We start from the raw sequence: 20,722 nt of genomic DNA, 5'->3' as shown, positions 1-20,722 counted from the left end.
CCACTCGGCCGGCCCTGTCCCCTAACTTTTAACATCTATTGGTGGATCATGCCTGAGAGAATATTTACTGTGGTATTATTTCTCTCATTCTTTCTGTAGTTATTAATTGGAATTCTTCTGTAAGGAATAGTGCTGTCCCTTCTCTTCCATTTATTTATTTGTCCAATTATTTATATCAGTATGACCTCATGGATATTTATTTTATTTTGTGGGTTATAATCTAATACAATCATTATTCATTTTGTTGTTCCAAGTGTTCCAGCTTGGCTGTTAGGGACTCTTTCAGATTGGCTCTCCTGTGTTTTTTCGACCTGGCCCTATCCTTTTTAGAATAGTCCCTTACTTTCTGGCACTAGACGATGTTCCAAGCTCATCTTGTACCTTTCCTGACTCTGCTCTGTTATCAGTCACTTCTCCAAGTTCTCTTAAGTGGAGAATGGTTTTTAGAAACCAAGATCTGGGCACTAAGCATGCTCATTTCTGCTGAGGAGTTATTGCCTGTCGGCTCTCTCAGTGGACAGAGCTAAGAAATACATGTATGTTTACTGGCTTGCGTGTACAAACACATCTATATTTATTTCTGTATCTATTTTTATGTAATATATTAAAGTCATGAGTTCATATTTGATGTCTGTTTCCAGTAGTCCAACACTATGGGTTCTAGCCTTCCCTCTTCCTAATTTATCACTTTTTTCTCTGACAGCGAGAAACCTGGTTCTTATTATCTACAATATATTTTATACCTACAGTTGACCTTGAACAACATGGATTTGAATTGCATGGGTTAACTTACACACAGATTTTTTTTTCCAATAAATACCTGTACTGTTTTCAATCTGCAGTTGGGAGTCCGTGGATGTGGAGAGCTGACTCTATGCATTGATCTATGGCATTATATACAGGGGACTTGAGCATCGTGGATTCTGGTATCCATAGGGGTCCTGGAACCAATCCCCTGCAGATACCAAAAGACAACTAACTTTTTGGGGAATCAAAAGTAAAATATGGATTTTTGACTGAGTAGGGGGTCAGCACCTCTAACCTCCATGTTGTTCAAGGGTCAATTGTATTTGTTCAATCCTAGTATAAAGCAGTTTCAGAACTCTGCACCCACAGCCCTGTGAGAAACAAATTTACTAACTAGAGTATAGTATTTGTTGTTTTGTCTTTAGGCCGTCCAGTAAAAATACTGGTTTTTAAATTATTTGGGTTAGTTCTTTTCTACTCATTCCTTTCAGTGTGGTTATATTTTTCTTTCATAATTCAGTTAGATTTGTTTTTCACTGCTCATGTTGCATTTTGGATCCCCCCTACAGTCTAGTTGATTTTAATTATTAATTTATTTTAGGGAATGCGTCAGAGCAATATAAAAAATATGCTCAGAAGTATCTCTCCCTCCTCATCCCAACTAACCTGTCCCCTTCTCCCCACTTCTTCCTACATCTTTCCTATTCACCTCTTGCAGGTAACCAATCTAGTTTCTGGTTTACCCTTCTTTTATTTTCTTTGCACAATGAGAAGACACATGTGCATTTTCTTATATACTCTTCTGTCTCACCTGAAGGGGAGCATACTATAAATACTCTAGCATTTTGCTTTTTTCACTTAATGGCATATCTAGAACTCACTTTCTAGATGCTAACTGCTCATTAATGATCATATTCTTGATTTATTCACACAAAGGATCTTTTTGTAAACTAGATAAGTCATTTTCAAGAGACAGACAAGACATTATGTTTTGGGGCATTTTATCTTTAAACTGGTGGAACAGGAGAGTGTTAGATATTTAAGAGTCGGACATACTGATAAATGTAAGGACTACGTCAATCAAAAGAAAACTCAACCAGTCATTAATGATGCTGTGGCCTCAAACACAGAGCTATTTGTTTATGGTATTCATCAGACTAGAACTAAACTAATGTGGTAGTTGATACGACAGCTTATAAACTACATAGGTTAATACAAATTGTAAATTATGTGATTACTGGTTACGACACAGAAATTTGGACAAGTGGGAAAGGATAGAACTCAAATTATAATTCTGATTTTATGGGGGTTTGGGGGATAGGGAGGAACCAAGACCCAGACAGGGTAAGCAACTTGCTGAAAATCACAAGGTAGACAACAAATAGGGGTGGCTTGATGGCTTGCACTTCCCCCGAAGCCATGGGCTGTTTATTTTTGAAAATACTCATTGATTTGGCCTCTGGGTTAGGTATTTGCCTAAGGCTAGGTCAAATTTCTGACCAGTCTTTCTTTTTTGCAACGGTAGCTGAGAAAGACTAGGAAAATCCAAATGGGTCAAACTGAAAACTAGCCCAAGGCCACAGAGTGAGTTAACAGGACAGAATACAACTAGCATTACAATAGCAGAACAAACAAAACTTTCAGGGAAGACCTTCGGAATGCGATATTATTAAGATAAAGTAGGACTCTGTGACCCTTGTTGATGCACACCAACATACCCACTTCTCTAGCAGCAAATGTAGAAGTAATTCAAATGGATGAGTTGTTTACGGGTAAAGGCATAGAAGGGAATCTTCAAGTAAGAATTATAGGCTAACATTCAATCAAATGATCCTGAGGTGGCCCTTGTATTCTCTTAGGCAGAAAGGGGTACCCCAAAACACTCCAAGACTAAAAATTAAGAGCCTGGAGAAGGATGCCCTGCTCGATCCCACTATGGGACTAGTGTTGTTAGCAAACCAATTCATAGCATGCCTATTCTTGGTAAGAGTTGTTTTATATATTCTTGGCTTTATTACTAATTCCTGCAATATGAGCCTCATCACCCATGTAGATGGGGAGCTCCCCAAGGATGGGGATCATGTTTTCGCCCCTGATCACTCCACAGCATGGGCTAGCATTTCCAGCAGTTAGTCAGCAAAGACATATTAAATGGAATTAAAATAGGTGAACTAACTTTTGTAGGAATGACACTGACTAGATGGTGGGACCAACTTACAATCTGTGTTTCTCACAACAAACTTTCCAAATGGACCAAACCTAGGGTCCTCCTGACAAGTACTAGAAGGAAGATTGTGTGAGAAAGATGAAAACTGCAAACAGGAGAGATAATACCAATGACACATGAGTGGAAACTGAGCCTTGGATATTCGATTCCAAGGTTCCAGGGGAAGATACCTACGACTAGTGAATGGGAACTCAGCAGCTATTTGGTTCCAAGGTGACATCTGGGCTGGCTCCTCATATTAGAAAGACTTCCTCTTCCCCAATGCCTGCAAAGATTCCATGGGAAGCAAAGGATTGTGGGAGCTAAAATAACATACAAAGACACACTGACAACAGTTTCTCCTTGTTCCCCTAGAGGTGATTTTCTTGGACGATTTTTTTTTCTTGAACAGGCACATAGAATCCTGCAGAGAACTGTCCTACTCCCAAAGCTGGTGTGTCCTTGAAGTAAAGTTGATGTAACAAAAACCTGAATTTGCACTGTGTATACATCTCGGAAGACTCTTCATGTTAAAGAGGATAGGCTACAACATGATTTCAAGTACCATGTTCCTCTGGTACACTTAACATATAATCTAACTGTCAAAATCATAAGTATGCTACCTCTTCACAACACAGCTATGGTATAAAGTACAGCAGACTTACTCAAGAGAACAGTTAAGATATAGAACACTAAACCAGGAGAAGTTTCTTTTGTCTACTCCCTGCCATTGAGAGGATGAAACCAATCTGTTTTTACAAAGTATTTTTCTTAAAAACTGATGCACACGTGCCTTTCAGGAGGCACAGCAAAATGAGCCTCAGGCTGGTGGTCTCCTGACTGACAGTGTGACGCCAGATAAGCCACCAAATCTTATTTTCCTTGTTCAGGTATGGAATCATAATAGCTCCTATCAAGACAGCTGAGAGCAGATCAAGAGAAAGATTGCGAAAAGTCCACTAAAAACATATAATTGACTGATGACTCATTTGTGTTTATTGCCCAAGATCTCCCCCAACTCCTTGTCCCTGGGGGTGCTGGGCCACGCATTCCAAGGAGAGCTTGGCCTACCTCCCACAGAAGCACTTCCTGACACAGAAACCTGGGCAAACGCAGGAATTATTTTAACACTGAAACTGAGTACCAACAATGTATTGGGCACTCTTCTAGGCACACGAAAGGCTGAAGAAGACTTCTCTCAGTCTTGAGGAACTCAGTCTGGTAAATAACAGACACAGAATGAAGTGAGCACTCTACAAGGTATGCTAACACAGTGCAAAGAAAGTTCAAAAGAAGGACATCTAAGCCCAGCCAGGTAGGTGGGGACCGCTCTAGGAATAAGCAAGACAAATGAGGCAAGTATTAAATGGCCTCAGATACTAAGCTAAGGAGACTGAATTTTAGCCTGGAGGCTTCGCTATTTGTTTCCATCCAGGTTGTTATCTATCTGCTTTCTTTGAGATTATGGGATGGAAAACTATAGTCACCACTTGTTTTTGTAAATAAAGTTTTATTGGAACCCAGCCATGCTCATTGGTTAACTGATGATTTATGACTGCTTATGTGTTATAACAGCTGAGTCAAGTAGTGACGAAGACCATATGGCTTGAGAAACATAAAATATTCACTATCCAGCTCTTTACAGAAAAAGTTTGCCTCTAGGTCCAGGCCAGAGAGGACAGTGTGCTCCGAAATTCTCTCAGATGTAAGATGTCTAATATCTAGTAAATTAAAAGAAGGAAAGAAAATGGCTTCAGGGAGACCCTTCTAATTGTACTGCGGTGGCACAACTGCATTATCTTAACCTCTGGCATCGGAATTCTTCTAGGGTGGAGAAATGTGTTTGGGGAAAATCTTGTTTTGTAAGATCCCCAGGGTGACAAGACATACAGTAGAAAAGGTAGAAGGAATTTGTGACTCTGGTTCTTGAAAGGCAGAGAGCTCATCTAGAGAGAAGACTCAACTAGTATGTGTGAGAGGGCTAAGAAGGAAAGTTCTGTTGGTATTATGGCCCCAAATAACTTTGGAGCCCGCGATGTCTATTAAGTGACTTTTACAAAGCTGTTTGCTGTGCAGTCTGTGATTTCCCCCAAAAAGCCACCCCCTCAACCCTAAGTTTTAGACAAATCTATTCTGCTCCCAGTTGACTGGGTGAATGATTTTTTAAGTTATTATATTTAATTAATTAATTTTTGTGAACTCAAAGAGGCTGAGTTTCACACGAGCCAGCTGCACGCCTGCATGTGGAAATGGAAGCCCACGAAACAAGAAGATTGGTGGTATCTAGAGAGTCCCAGAAACCTGAAGGAGGCCTGGGGGTTTTCTACGGGCTATGGAACTCGGGTGGGGAGAGGTCCCGAGGATCTCGGATCTCTATCAGTTAAAGGAAGTGGCTTTTACATGAGTTCTGCAACCACTTCTCGATAGGCCAGCTCCTGGGCCTCCCAGCAAGGCCTGACTTCCTCTTCTTCTTGCCCCTGGCTGTGTGAGGCCGGGAAGGGCCGGGAGTGGCTGCACTTTCCCTCCAGCCCAGCTGCCAGCCGGGTGGGGGGGGCCTCATCAAGCTCTTTACCAGAGACCAACTGCACATCAGCACTCCCCTGAAAGGGAACGTCACTCTGAGGATAATTTATTTGCCTCATAAATGTGGGTTTATAGGTTTTGCTATCTAAACTTGTCACCACTGAGACTACCTTGGTAAAGGGAAAGACAGGGAGGCTTAAGGCTCTCCCATGGTCATCAGCTGGTGCCTGGGGGGAGGCTCCCAAGCAAAAAGGCCAACACCAAGCCGTCCTTTGTGTCAGAGACTTCTATCAGGCCATTTCACACTGATGATAGCATCTAGCCTGGTGCAGGGGGCAGGAGAGAAACCTATTATCACATTGGGTAGGAATAACCACAATGTACATGCATCTTCAAGGGGCGGATGGGGGGCCGTGGCGATGGGCTGACTGAGTTGGGGTGGGGGAGGGCAGGCAGACGTGGTTCTGGATGGAGCAGCTGCCATAGGCGTGGTCAAAGGAGGTGGGAGCCTTGGGCCAGTGTTCCTTTTCTTTCAGCACACTGTGATTTGTTAAAGGTTCCTAGGTAAGTGGATCAGGGACTATGTTGTTGAATTTTTAACTAAACTACCCTCCCGCTCCTGCCAAAATGAATAAGTGGTTTAAAAACACCCCTGCAAAGATAACCATGGATTGATGATAATATTAACAATGTAAGTATAAGCAAACATCAAGAAAATGGCAGAGCTTACATGTCTCAGTACCCACGTGTAAGCTCTTTATCACCCACATCATAAAGTAAAATCAATGACGAATTAATCAGATAAGATAAAGCCATCCTCCAAATTTGAAATTATCAAAAAGTCTATTTAAAATATGACTTGTATCCATTATTGTGAATAATGAACCCTATTTAGCCTCTGTACGTATTGTGCTGTGAAATATTTATGACAGTGATATGTGTGTGTGTACTCATATGGGTGCACACACAAGCAGACTTTCAAAGGCAGTGATAATGCTGTGTCTCTTGAAACGCAGTGTGTGGGGGTGTGTGGACTATCCTTTGGTAGTTACTCAGTATCTAATCACGATCTGTTATACATTGTTAAACATATAAATATACCAGGGGTGCGTTCTCTGGTATAAGATTTTTTTTTTTTTTTTTGCCAACAGTGGTCCATCAAAACAGTTTGGAGACACTGGTTAGAGAATCTGCAGGAAAAACTTATCACAAATTCATAGTGAAAACGATTTGGGTTCTCTTTTCTGTGTGGATAACGTAAGGAACATCAGTTGTAGAAAATTACTTCTTGCCTTATGCATATAAGTCATGACAAATGACAATCCAGGAACTTTACGATTGGCATAAGGAAAGTATCTAACATTAAAGGATAGTAAAGCAGGGAATGTCCTTATATTCTATATAAGCTTAGAGTAAGCTAGAATCGCAGTGCCTGGGAAATACGCTTGGGCCTGCACAAAAGGCTTAGCACTACACATGTAGACAGCTAACTTAAGACCCTTAGCCCAGTCAGATACATATTTAAAATCTATTTTGTTCTCAGTTGGAAGGGCTGGAGAGGGAATAAAATTGCAACTCAGATTCCAATGCCAAATTTTTGAACTAATCAATAGATCAATTAAAGAGGTATTTGATGATAACTGGTTCTCAACCACCAAAGGATCCTTTTTGCTTGTTTTCCCTCCACAAACTCCAAATTTCAAAAGAGTTCTGCCTCCCAGAGATTTGTGTTAAGTAAATGCTAGAACCTAGAAAGGTCATAGTTTCAGCCCCATGGGCTTGGTGTATTTGCTATTTCCCTTTTCATTAAATTTCCCCCCTTCTTTTCCATTCTATTTTCCTAAATATATTTTACGTATCACTTTAACGAGCCACCTCAAGGCCATTTTGGAAATAGGTGGGATTAAGTAAATGCGATAAAAAGTGCTCATGAGCACGGCACCTGCCCTGGAGAGCGAAATGAAGGGCCCAGGCAGAGAGCAAGATGCACATTAACAACAAGGACAGACGGGAGAGGCCCCAAAGATTTCGAGTTCTAGTCTATCAAGAAGATGGGCACCATGTGGATTAAACAGAGAAGAGAAGGGAGGGAATTTCAAACAGAGACAAGGGGAAGCCAAGGAGCAGAAACAGGAGTAGCTGAGGTGTGTTCAAGGGAAGAAGAAATTGGACATTTCTTCTTCCGTATGACAGATACTGAGTTAGGCATCTGACTCATCTATTTCATTTAATCCCTAGGAAAAGCAATAGCCTAGGAGGTAGGAATCTCCACTTTACAGATGAAGACATGAAGGCTCAAAAAGGTCAAACGAATGGACCAAGAGGAATATATTTAATAAGTGATGGAGTCAGGGCTTAGACCTAGGACAGTACGACTCTCAAGACTGGGCTCTCCCCTGTTCCCTTTTGGACCTCTTGTGAGGGCCAATGTGGTGTACACTTGGCTGGGCAGAGGTGGCATATAAAGGAACAGTAGTGGGGAGACTGAAGAGGTGGTGGTTGAGTTAGGCTGTGAAGAGCACGGCTGCCCGTCTAAGGGCTCTAAAAATGTTGTATGCCATGGAGAATGGTGACATTTCAGTAATAACTTATTAGGAAGATGAATTCGACAGTGGCACACAAGATGGACTTGAGGAGAAAATTTTCAGGCAGGATGATCTGAGGCTAGAATGGCAGCAGCAGGAAGAGAGGACAGGATGGCCACGTCTCAGGGAGGACTGAAGGCTGGCCCGGTGCTGGAGGGGAACAAGGCAGAGATTTGAACATCGGTTTCTTCCAGGGACCAGGCAAGTAACACGAATGGATGGATCAGGCAGGTGCTTCCCATAACTGTGCTGATTCCAGAGAAAAGCAGATGAAGCAGTCTATCTCTGAGTTCTCAGACCTGCCTTTTGCGGAAGCTGTGCAGGAGGTGAATAGATACGTCTTGCTTTATTCTTCATCGCTGCTCACGGTGAGTTTCCCCGGCAGAGGGTAAGGCTGCCCAGGGGCCTGTGGCAGGCTTCAACGTGACCAGAGTCGGTTAAGGTCAAAGAAACAGTGATATCTTAGAAATTAGACAAACCCTCGGAGCCTCTTCTCCACCTCCGTTTCCACACCCCTCATCACCATGAATGCCTTTTTTTTCCCATCAGATTCTCCTTCTAAAATTGTCCTCGTGTCAGAAACGTGTCATAGTACCACTTCTCAGAATTCTCCTTGGAGGAAGGAACAATTTTTGCTTGAATTTTGCCTGGCATTTTAAAACACTCTGGAGGCCAAACCTTTTCGGTTTGTTCTATATTATCTGTCTCTTGGTTAGCAGATATACCTTTAGTCATCCTGCTTTCCTTTGCTATTATTGCTTCAGAGGTATTCCTTTGGCTTTTTTCAGGTTCCCAGAATAGGAGGTAGAAGACCAGCACTATAGTCCTGGAGACGTCAGCGGCAGTCGGTGCTCTACTAAGTATGACTCCTCTAAAATGTGAATGATGACCAATGACATCAATGTCCCTTTCAGCTCTAAGATTTTAAATCTAGAGAATTCCTTATTAGCAAGTACACAGCTATGAGACAGAGAGAGTGGTTCTCATTGCTTTACAGGAATGAGGCGATACAATGGCGGACCGTGAGGAATCGTGGAGAACAGCACCGTTCCTTTATCTTACAGAGGAGGAAATTGGGGTCCAGAAAGATTCACGGTCATTTGTAAAGCTCCCATGAACAGGGCTTCGGTTCAAAACAAGCCCCTGGCTTCTAGCGCACGTTTCTTTCTACTGCATGGTACCATTTAATCATCAGCTGGTGGAGAACTGACATCTATGAGAACAGAACCCAGGTCTGATGCTTAAAGAAGTGAAGGAAATGAAGGTTTTTATTTTTTATTAAAAAAAAATATATATATATATAAAATCACCTTACCCCTAGTGAACAATTGTTAACAATTTGTCTAATTGAATTTTTTAAAGATCTTCCCTTTGTTTTAAAGGAATAAAACATAAATAAAGGTGACATTCCTCTCCCTTCCTCTGTCGTTTTTGCCTTCCTGGAGGAGACTATCATGATTTTGTTATGTATCCCCTACATGTCTTTGTGCATTTAATACAGGAACAATAGGTGGTAATGTTTTATGTGTTCGTTTACATATATAACATTGTACAGAACATTATGCGACTTGCTTTTTCCATTCAATATTATGTTAACCACGTGAGCCCAGCTCCTTGATTGTAACTGCTAAGTAATGTTCCCCACTGTATCAGCATACTTAAATATACTACAGTGTGTTTATCAATCAATTGAATGATGGGAATTTACACGATTGCGTTTCTGGCCGATGGGGGAGACTCCAGAGTGCTTGCGTGTACCCACCTAGAGAGCAGGCAGCACGCAAGGTGGAGGTGGGGACAGAGGAGCATCAGTCAGTCCTTAACACCGTATAGATCAGAAGTGCTGTAAAAATGTCAGGTCACCTAGTTGGCCACCTTCAACGCCTCCTGAATTTGATACGCCAGTAGGTGGGACAGAAAAAACTCAGGTGGCCAGCCTAGATCAAGACTCCTACCGAGATAACTGAAAGGAAACCCCTCTCTTCTTGGGAAAGAACATCCACAGGAATAAAGAAAAAAAGCATAGTAGTGCTGAGGTCATTAAGTCCACTCTGACCAGAAAGAACTAAGATAAACACAAAAAATACTTCTTCTCTGAAGGGTAGTGTCAAGAAGTTACATCCCCGTGTCTGAGCCTCTGGGAATGGATCGGGAAGTTTCTACAGAAGTTTCAAAGGTATCTGAGGTGGTCCTGGGATGGTAGAGAAAGGCAAGCTCTGCTTCCATTGTTATTATCCTCTGTCTCCTTGAATTTGAGTAGATCGTCTGAAATGTCCAAGAAGCATCTAAGAGCCCATTAGCTAGTGTTTGAGTTGGGTGGGAAGGAGAAATTAGGAGAAGCCTCCTTGTGAGAGAGTTTGGTATTGTTCTCAGAGATCCTAGGATGGAAAGATTTCTTCTCTTACTCTGCACACAAGCTCAATTTTCTCATTACTTTTATGGCCAGAGCAATAGGGTCTTTGGTCTTTGATGGCATGGGGACCTTTATCCAACACTAAGTCTTTGTGTCTCTGATCTCTGGGTTATAGTATGGCTTGTGGTGAGGTCTCAGACAAATCATTATTGTTTTCTGACTCAGTTTCTCAATCACTTATGTGAATTTGTTAAAAATCTGCTCCAATTTACTGCATAAGGGTATACAAGTGAAAGTACTGGAAAACTTCACATCGCTACTATAGTTAATAACAACACTATTATCACAGGGTATCATTATTATTTAAAGAGATTTTAAAAAGCAACTAAACATGACCCTTGGTGAACTTTAAAGCAACAGAAATTATTTGACTTTTCCTTCAATGTAATGTAGACTGGAGCCCTTGGCTCTCATCCAAGCTACAATGCCCTTGTCTCGACCCCAGAGCCATCATGTCCATGTCCTCTGTACGCCAGGGGCAGATGGACATTCTCCAGATTAGATTTGTCCACGTGGCTTGTTCCCTGGGAGCAGAGTTCCTTCAAGGACCTTAACTAGGGCCAGATCCTAAGCAGTGGTGTTTTTTAGAGGGGGCCACCCACAGTTTAAATACTATGATCAGGCTGTGGGAAAAACAACCTATTCTTTTACCTGAGATCTCTCCCAGGTCTGCAAGAAGATCACCCAAAAGTAGATACCACGGTGTATTGGCAAATCACCATCATCTTGTTTTAAACTAGTCCCTTTGACTAGCTCTCATCTGGTGACATTCCTGAATTGAAGGTGTCCTCTTTAGCAGCTAAATCTTCCCAACATCTTCCTCTGTCCTCTCTATGGATCTCAAAACAAACACTTTACAACAACGGGCTGGGGGCAGAGGGTGGGGGGCTTAGGAGATCTGTAACTAGGAGAGCCACAAAGAGGAATGGTGTTGAGGCAAATCCAAGTCTTTCTGCTTAGGAGCTGGCGTCAGTTCAGATTTTCATTGTTTCTTACTTATGTGCCCCTGGGCAAGATACTAACCTCTTTAAAGTGGATATAATAATGCCTAACTTGGTAAAGCATTTAGTGTAGTGCCTGGCACATAGTAAATGCTCAGCAAATATTAGTGATAATGATGATGATGATGATGATAAAAAAGAAGAAAATGACAATGAGCTGACCAACTCATTTCTGCCTTCACAGCTTCACTCATGCTGCTTTCAGATTTGGAATGCCTCCCCTTCCTCTTTGACCTATCCAGGTCCTTCCCATGCTAAAGACTCTAAAGAAACCTTCAGTCAGCTCCAGGCACAGTATCTCATTTGGTAGTAATGTAGCTTATCTTATCCTAATTATTACTTTGATCTTGCCTCCCCAGGGACATTATAAGCTCCTTGAGGGCAGAATTTTTCTCTCTGTTTCTACCTGGGATAGGCCCATGTTAGCTACGAAATACTTGGTATCAAGCATAGTCAAGGAGGTTTCTATTTCCTGGTCACAGAATGGTACCGAGCACAGTACAAAGGGAATTTTATGGCTGAAGGCTGTATCATTTTGGCTGCTCAACACCCCTGGACTTTCTTACCACCTCATGCTACTAAAATGGTCCTATGTTGGCTAAAGGGGTGAAAGAGTCAGGGGTTCTAGAAACTGGCTTGAGATGTAAAACTCGCCACGTAATTCACTAAGCAAGTATTCCTGCTCTGAATATTGGAGTACTAATTATCTTCCCACATTCCCAACAGAGCCCCTGGGAAGAAGCAGAGGTATGTTCCTGAGGCACGTCAGTGCCGGCCCGAGGCTCTGGCCTACCATGGAACTGGGTTTATGGCAAGGGAGAGCTGGTCAAACATCAAGTGGCCACTGCCCTTCTGTAAGCTGCTGATGCTCAGTCTATGGGCCCCCATCTGCCCGGACATACTGCCTCTATAAGCTTCTGGAATTCTCTGGCCTGCAAGCATCTCTGCAAATGGGCTGGGAACCATAGCACAGCCCTACGAAGGAGGGGAAACTTCTGACCAGGTTCCTTCCAGAAGCTGCCTTTAGCTTTCTCTGGATAACGACACAGTCCTCCATCATCCTTCTACCTCCAAGGCCGGCTCGCAGGTCCTCTGGCCTTTCAGCCCACAAGCACCTTCAGGGCTGGGCCATGCTTGTCTTCTTAGTGTTGTGTCAAGCACAGTCAAGGAGGTTTCTACTTCCTGGGGCAGAAAACAAGCTCAATAAATGCTAGCTGACTGGTGGCTGTGAGAAAGAATCGCAGCAGGCCAGGGGCCTGGAAGGCCCTGAATACATCACAGCAAACACCTCTGCCTAAGGTCTTTGCTGGGGCCTCCCCCAGGGCTCCTTGCTAATCTCAGGGGCACCAGGGCCTGCCTCCATCTACAAGATGCTAGTCTCTGCTCTCTACTGGTGTTTCTTCATGCTCTCCAAAAGGCGGAGAATGGGTGGAAAGGCTCAGCCACAGGATATTGGACTGTTTACAGTTGGCCAGGCCAAGATTAGCGTGAGCACAACATATGCCAAGTTCATTGGAAGTTACATTTTCCCTTTGTTTACACATTAAAGGGGAGAAGACCAGAAGGAAAAAAAAAAAAAAAAGCAGGTGACCTTCTGTTAACCTCACCCGTCTGCAAGAGGCTGCTGCCCTCACCTCTGAATGAACTTGCAGATTATCTCAGACAAGATTCACCTTGCGCTGAACTTGTACGCCTGCTCTGAAGCCCCCAGTCACGTAGCTGTGATTAAACATTACAGAGTGGCCATAAATTTACAGAAGTATTATTGTGGCTTGCTTTCCTCTTTCTTCTTTGGGAGAGGAAGAGAGCAATGGGTTCAGGGTGGGGGGAGCTGAAAAAAGGGAAACTCAGAGTCAAACAAACAGTTCCTTTTCACAGTTCGGAACAAAAGAGAAAACATTACATAGGTGTCCGAGAAAGAAGGGGAAAGAAATTGGGCCACATGAGAGAAATGAAAGCTCTGGAAGACTTCAGAAGCCCCAAACTCAACAGAGGAGCCGAGATGCTCCTGGTGTCCCTTCCACGCAATTGGAAAGTTTGCAGGTGAAACACAAGCCTGCTCTGCCGAGCTCCTGGCCGGTCCTGAAGGGTATCCCTGAAGTTAGAATTCTGCCTGAGAGACAGAGATGGTCTCCCTTGGGTTTGCTATGCAGTAGGCGGCAAACTGACAGGGCAGCAGGCAGGGGAAAGGAAGCTGCAAGGAAACACAGTTCATTTTGTTCTTTTGAGCTGGGATGGGAGATTAGGACGCTCTAACATCTGGGACGTTTAACAGGAGACTGGACAAAGACTAGACCATATTCTAAAGGAAACACCCTGAAGCTGTACCCAGGAGACTGACCAGATGATCTAAGGACATTTATTTCTATGATTCACTGTTTTATGCTTAAAGTAGGGAAAAAAATGGATATTCCACTGAAGTCAAGTTTGCTAAACTCTCTAGGATTCCAAAGCCAAGAGACGCTTGCAAAAGGCCTGTGCTCACCATTAAACAATGAGACCTCTATAACCAGAAAAGGCCACGGAGTGCTCTACTGGATCCAAAAGAATTGTAAAAAGTGGTCAGGAAGCCCAGACTGAGGTGATAGGCTCTGGCCAGCACAGTCACCTTTGGAAAGGAGTCATTCTGTCTCTGGTTACCCTATGGCAGTGACAGGGGTGCTAAAGAAGCTCATTGTTTCTACAGTTGGCAAGGCCTCAATCCATAAAAGCAGCAAGGCCCAGGGTCCATCACACAAGGAAAGCAGCCGATGGATGGCTTAGCTCAGCTCCTCCTCTCAGCAAGATCTCTCGCTGCTTGTAAGGATCTGCCAGGAGTCAGAAAGAGGCCCTTGGAAGTGCTCAGGCATTGCCTCTGACATGCAGAGCTGAGCTGGGAAGTGCAATGGCCATGGGGCCAGAGCTGTACTGGGGATATTTAACTTGGGCATGGGAATTCTGAAGTAACCTTCTGGTCCCGGGGGGCAACTTGTGTTCAGAGCTCTAGCGTGGGCTTGGAGAAGACAGAGAATGGGCTCCTGCCTCTCCAGGCGAGTTCTGTGTTTGGTGGTGAGTCCAGGAGTCTGAACATATGGAGGCTGGGATGTGAGAATCATGGGAAAGCTGAAAGAGCAAGCGGGGGACTGCACGGAAGCTGACAGTCAATCAGGCCAACAGTCACACACCACAGAGGTACCAGCTAAGGGCAATGAGATGGACTCAACAGGGCAGCTAGGAACCAGGAAGACATATACAGGAGGAAGAAAGACAAATATGTACCAAGAGCTAGAAAGTATGAGATTAGACTGTTGGGTGGAAACTTGGGGACTGGGGAAAACATAATAAAAGTTACAATTATTGAGAGCTAAAAGCGGGCCAGGCTCTATATTAAATGCATTATAGATACTGTCTCATTGAATGTTATTCTAGGAGGAAGATGTTATTACCATGCCCATTTTAAAGATAAGGAAACTGAAGCACTGAACAATCAAGCAACTGCTCAACCATACTGCTAATAAGCAAGGAAGCCAGAATTTGAACCTAGGCCTATCTGATTCAGTGCATTTTTAAATATGAGTGTAAAAATCTTAAAACTATAGAATAAAGGAAATCTACAAATGTTCAGGCTGGCCAGATGGAATAGAATGTCCTCTTCCTTTTCCCACCAGCCCCCAAACCCTGCTCTAGGAAACTTTGAATCCTACTATCAGCTTCTTAGATTTATCTCTTCTCTGAACTCCATTTGTACTTATTGTTTATGCTGCACAGGAAGTACTGTATCACATATTTTTCTATTCTTCCAACTGTTTGTCCCTCATAACTGAACAATTGATTATGTCAGTAAACCAGATGTTGATACAGAAAAAAAAACCCCAAGTGTTTTTTATATTTGTTATCTCCCAGAATAAAAAGTCAATTCTCTGAGGTCTGAGACCCACAGTACCTAATACAGTAAGGGCCACACAGTGGGACCTCAATACATTTGTGATCAAGCTCCCAGAAACCAACAAAAAGCTCGTGACATACACACTAAGGAAACATTTTATAACGAAGGGAGTTGTCCATCAGCACTGTTTGGGAGTGGACGGTGTATGGAATATGTATGAGAGAACAGACTGAACCCTACTTCTCCTGTGTATAATCCCCCCCCAATGATGTAGTTTTATCATGTTACTTCTTTATAAAAACAACATATGCTCTTTGCAAAACAAAAATTCCCCAAACAAACAAACAAAAAACCAAAACTTCTTTAACTCAAAAAAGCATAATGGGAAAACTATCATTCATAATCTCATCTCCTAGGGATAATAACTGTCAGTGATTTGGTATCCAGCCTTCATGACTTTTTTCTCACCCAAATTGGAGCAAATTACTTTCAAAAGCTGATTTTTTTCACTAATACAGCACAGAATCTTTTCCATGTAAATAAATACATATAGATGAACTTAATCATTTTTAAAGACTCCACAGTATCTATTTTTAATGACTATATACCATACTAAGTTGAACAGATCCCTTACTGGTGGATTTCTTTTCCCCTGCAATCCTTTGCTATATTACTCAATGTCTTGATGAAATACTTAAATATACATCTTTGTGCATTTCTTCCATTGCTTCCTTAGGAAATAACACAAGTTACAATATAGTACGGTGGTTAGAAGTGTTGGCTCTGGATCTAGACAGCCTAAGTTAGATTCTTGGCTCTTCCACTTATCACCTCTGTGACCTTGGGCAACTATCTAACTTCTCTACAACCCAGTTTCACCATCTATATAATGGGGATAATAATAGTAGATATATCATAAAGTTGCTGTGTGGATTGAATGAGTTAATCCATGCAAAGCAATTAGAAGAGTTCCTTTCACACAGTACATGCATGCCAAATGTTAGCCATGATGATGGTGATGACTGATAAATTCCTGAAAGCAGAGCTCTCAGTCAAAGCTTTTGCTATCCATTGATAAACTGCCCCTCCCGCTCCCCAGGATGGTGTATACATTTACTTTCCCATTAGAAGGTATCAGGGTGTTTTTGAATGGAAATACCTAAACAGGGCCTACATGGATGTCTTTCAGAAATATTAGCGGGGCTATCTTATGAAGCTAAAAGCTTTAGGGATCTTCACGGTCCCTTTTGACCACAAAATCCCATGCTTCCTTGCTCTATTCCTAAATCATATAGATGTAACAAAAATCAGAACACATTGAAAAACCTGAAACATTTTGGATGAAGAGTGCTAACTTGCATTTAGATAGTGCTTTGCAATTTGCAAAATGTTTTCAAATATATTCTCATTGTGTGGCACAGACACATCTAACTTATTGGTTATGAAACTCATACTTTCCAACTTGGACAATTAAGGGATGATTAGGTTACAGAATAACCAAAAGGATGCCAAGTCTCATCTTAACCCTCTTCTAGATCCTAAGACCCAGCCTTGACCCTTGTAATGAAATAGACTCAGGCTGCCTGCACCATTCACCTCAGCAGCCCCAGATCTAAATAAAGCTCTCTATGGTTCCCTTATCATCCACTGTCACTATTCAAGCATTCAGAAGCTTCTTTGGATTTTAACTTGCAACCACAACTATTTCTCTACTCTCTAGTAACTCTTGTATCAAATGAACACACAGGAAAGGAATTAAAGATACAATCTTGTTACCTGAACTAGCTTGAAGTAGTTTAGTTTACTTAGTTGTCTCTCATTTCATCAATGGTGAGCATTTACCCGAATTAAACAAGTGAAAGCTCGGTAGCGTTTCTATCCTGCTGCCCCCTTCTCCAAAAAGCTCTGAAAAACCCTTCTTTCTTAATTTTTCAGGTTTCTGAGGAAGAAGCTCGGACTGGTATCTTTAGGACCTCCCTAAGATTCTCCATCTTAGCACCCTCTCCTGCTAACAGGAAGTGTGGTTATGTCACTCTATTGGAAGTGTGTATGTGTTTCAGCCAAAGACCCAATGCAGACACAGCTCATAGCAGAAAAGAACAAATGGCTCATTTAAAAATTGTCCTCCAGTTACATTTCTGATCATTACAGCATTTGCTGGACTAAAGGCGTATGTCTACATCAGAGAATGAGTGTTACAACCTGTGTCCCAAGTGTTCAAGTCAAGACAAGTGCACTGAAAATACAACTGTGGGCATTTAAATACACTGTTACTTATCAGTGACCATAATCAAGGCAGCCTCTTTTCTTAAAATATATGGTATTTAATTTTGGTCTTCAGTGATACCATTTTTATATTGCTACTTTTTACATTCAAGTATGATACACCTAATGATGCTGCTATGCACGGATTATAGAGGCATAGATTTTTAAAAACTGTCAATGAATACTAAGGCTTTCTTTTGCTAGGTATCTGTAGTTGCTACCTCCAGATGTGTTAGCTCTTTTGGGTCCTAAACCTTTGCTTGCCATCAGCTTCCTCCTTAGTTCTCTCTGGTTTGTTTCTAGGTACTATTTTTTTTTTTTAGGCATCAACTCAATCACCCTTTATTGAGTATTTTCTCTATATCATGTGAAATGCTAGGATGACTACAAAAAAAGAAGATACTGCCTCTGCTCTCCAGAAGTCACCAACTATTGTTTGAGTCAATAAAAGTATTATTTTTATGGATGGCATTTTGTTATCTTTCCATTCATGCTAAACAAAATGAACATATCGATGTGCAGTACAGCACGGATCACCACAGGTTGAGAAGAAAGAGCAGTGGACAATGAAAATATTGGGTCGTCGGAAAAGTCATGACGTATTTTGTCTATGTTTTTCAAAGGTAATTTATTTATATAAAGAACAAAGATCAAGCAATGATATATTGCCCGTTTTGTTCGATAACCTTTTGTCATCTTTCAGTGAGCTTCATAATTCCTTGTTCATAGACGGACCTGTCTTTATTTACAAAAAAACTGAACAAGGTGCTGATTTACAGCCTCATCTGAATTGAGCGTTATACTATACAAGGAGTTTTGAAGAGAGCGAAACAAGTGGAAGTCTGACGGCGCAAGGTCAGGCGAGTATGGTGGGTGTGGCAACACATTCGATCCAAGCTTGGATAATTTTTGATGAGTGATCAAATTTGTGTGTGGTCTTGCGTTGTCACGATAGAACACAACTCCTTTACAATTAACAAGCCTCTGGACGTTTCTGGATGACGGATTCATTCATACTGTCCAATTGCCGACAGTACACATTCAAATTGATTGTTTGGTTTCTTGGTAGGAGCTTGAAAAACACAACACCTTTAAAATCCCACCACACTGAGAGCATAACCTTCCTCTGATGAATGTCTGCTTTCGATGTCGTTTGAGATGAATCATCAAGTCGGGACCAAGACCGTTTGCGCACCACATTGTTGTCAACAATCCACTTCTCATCACCAGTTATCAGTCGCTTCAAAAAAGGATCATTTCCCTCACATTTAATGAGCATATTGCAGATGTTTATATGCGCCGTCAAATGAACTTCTTTGAGTTGATGCGGAACCCAAATATCGAGCTTCCTTATGTATCCCAGCTTCTTCAGGTGGTCGTTAACGCTCGAATGATTGATGTTGAATGTTTCTGCAATCTCTTGTGTCGTGTAAGGTGGGTTTGACTCAATCAATGCCTTTATTTTGTTGTCATCAACCTCGGTGGGCCTCCCTGATTGAGGAGCGTCGTTGAGATCAAAATCACCAGCACAGAATTTCGTGAACCATTGTTGGCACTGATGTTCTTGTAGAGCGTTGTCACCGTAAACTTTATGTAACTTTTCACAAGCTTGACGAGCATTCTTCCCTTTAGGGAAGTAAAACACGGCAAAAATGCAGTTTGGTCTTCCATCTTCAACTTGTTGTAAAATCTCTAAAACTCAACCAAGTCGCTCAATTGTTTTATAGAATGAAGCTAGAACTGTCAGCTGTCAAATGACAGCAATAACACAGTTGTGAATGACTCTAGTACTTCCAAAAAGGAACTAGTGCCATCTGTTGCAAACATGCGTCATGACTTTTCCGACAACCCATTATTTTGTTCATACTGGATACCCATTTCCTAGAACAGTGCCTAACACGTAATAGACACTCAATAAATATTTATAGAATGAATTCCTCCCTCTCCCGACCTGCCATCTATGTCAAAGCTAAGGTACCAGGTGTTTTCCAGGCCATTTCCTTCCCCAAAGGGCCCCCAAGTCATTACAATTTCCATAAGGTTGTGCAGTTTTCTGGCAGCCATCCCAGAGGAGCCTGTGCCTCATCTAACAAGTCAGTGTATGCCGCTTCTCTGGGGACAGTGCCCATGGGAGCTCGCTTTGCGCTTCTAATGAGGCTGGTTTTTGATGGGTGGTGAGAAGCAGCAGAGTGGGGTGATACAGGTCTACAGTGGGGCACTTGTTTCCTCAGCGAAGCATGCGCACATCCCGGATCGACACCATGTGGCCCTCCCTGCTATCAGCAGTCTGTGGCCCCGCAAAGGGCATTCACCATGAAATCTTTGATAGTATGCCTGAGTTACACTTGTTTACAAAGGCATTTCCTCCAAATGTTTTCACTTAGCTCTCACTGGAGAGTGCAGATTAGGCAAGTGTCACAGGCTGGGTCAAACGGTATCTGCTGACGGCAAAGACACCACCTGTCTGCCCTCTCCCGGCAGCCACAGTTCCCTTTGCCAGAGGTGAACCAGGAAAGCATGAGCAGCTCTACTCCCCTCCCTCTCCATCTGAAATGCGTCCTGTCTGCGCCAATTGCCGGGGCACCTGCAACCCCTAAGACTCATTCCTCAGTGGACCAGTTTACATGCCCGCCTTGTGGAGGTTCAGTTACAGATGTACTGACAGGTGATGCTGGAAAAAGCCATAATAGTTCTGCACTCAATTTCTCCATCTATAAAATGAAAATTTGGGGCTAATTGATTTCAAAGGGCCCCTTTCTAGCTCCGAAACTTAATCTTTAAATGTGCCGTGTTCTCCAATGAGAGGCTGAGGTGGGGAAACAAGCCCTCCTCTTTGGCTCGAGCTGTGCTGTCAGGGAAGGAGAAGCCCTTGGGGAAGTCTAGTACAAGGTCAGGGCTAGGGTGGGCGCAGTTTTTTCTGCATACGCATTCATTTTCTCACCTACTTGGTAATGAAGACCCATCATGAAGGCCCAGGGTGGACCCAAAGAGTGCAAAGCCATAACAGAAACAAAAACTTCGTCCCTGCTTAAGACGGAACATTCTCTTGCACCCATCACAGGCCAGGTTTTATGGGGATTTTAATGAGGCGCCATGCATGGTGAGGCAACCAGAGGT

The 20,722-nt window shown here is 42.5% G+C and overlaps 1 protein-coding gene and 1 long non-coding RNA gene across 3 annotated transcripts in view; one reads left to right on the top strand and one right to left on the bottom strand.

Annotated features, from left to right (window-relative positions):
• The window catches only part of LOC109385404 (uncharacterized), a 69,286-nt gene extending 59,998 nt beyond the window's left edge, over positions 1-9,288 (top strand). The window contains exons 2-3 of the long non-coding RNA XR_002124605.1: positions 8,256-8,429; positions 8,850-9,288. This is a non-coding gene — a long non-coding RNA (uncharacterized LOC109385404). The remainder of the gene's footprint in view (positions 1-8,255; positions 8,430-8,849) is intronic.
• EXOC6B (exocyst complex component 6B) overlaps positions 1-20,722 on the bottom strand; it is a 629,444-nt gene that overhangs the window by 21,869 nt on the left and 586,853 nt on the right. The window lies entirely within an intron of this gene.

Source organism: Hipposideros armiger, unplaced genomic scaffold, assembly GCF_001890085.2.
Source record: "Hipposideros armiger isolate ML-2016 unplaced genomic scaffold, ASM189008v1 scaffold_114, whole genome shotgun sequence".
Lineage (NCBI taxonomy): Eukaryota > Metazoa > Chordata > Mammalia > Chiroptera > Hipposideridae > Hipposideros > Hipposideros armiger.
This window is presented reverse-complemented; position numbering and strand designations above follow the sequence as displayed.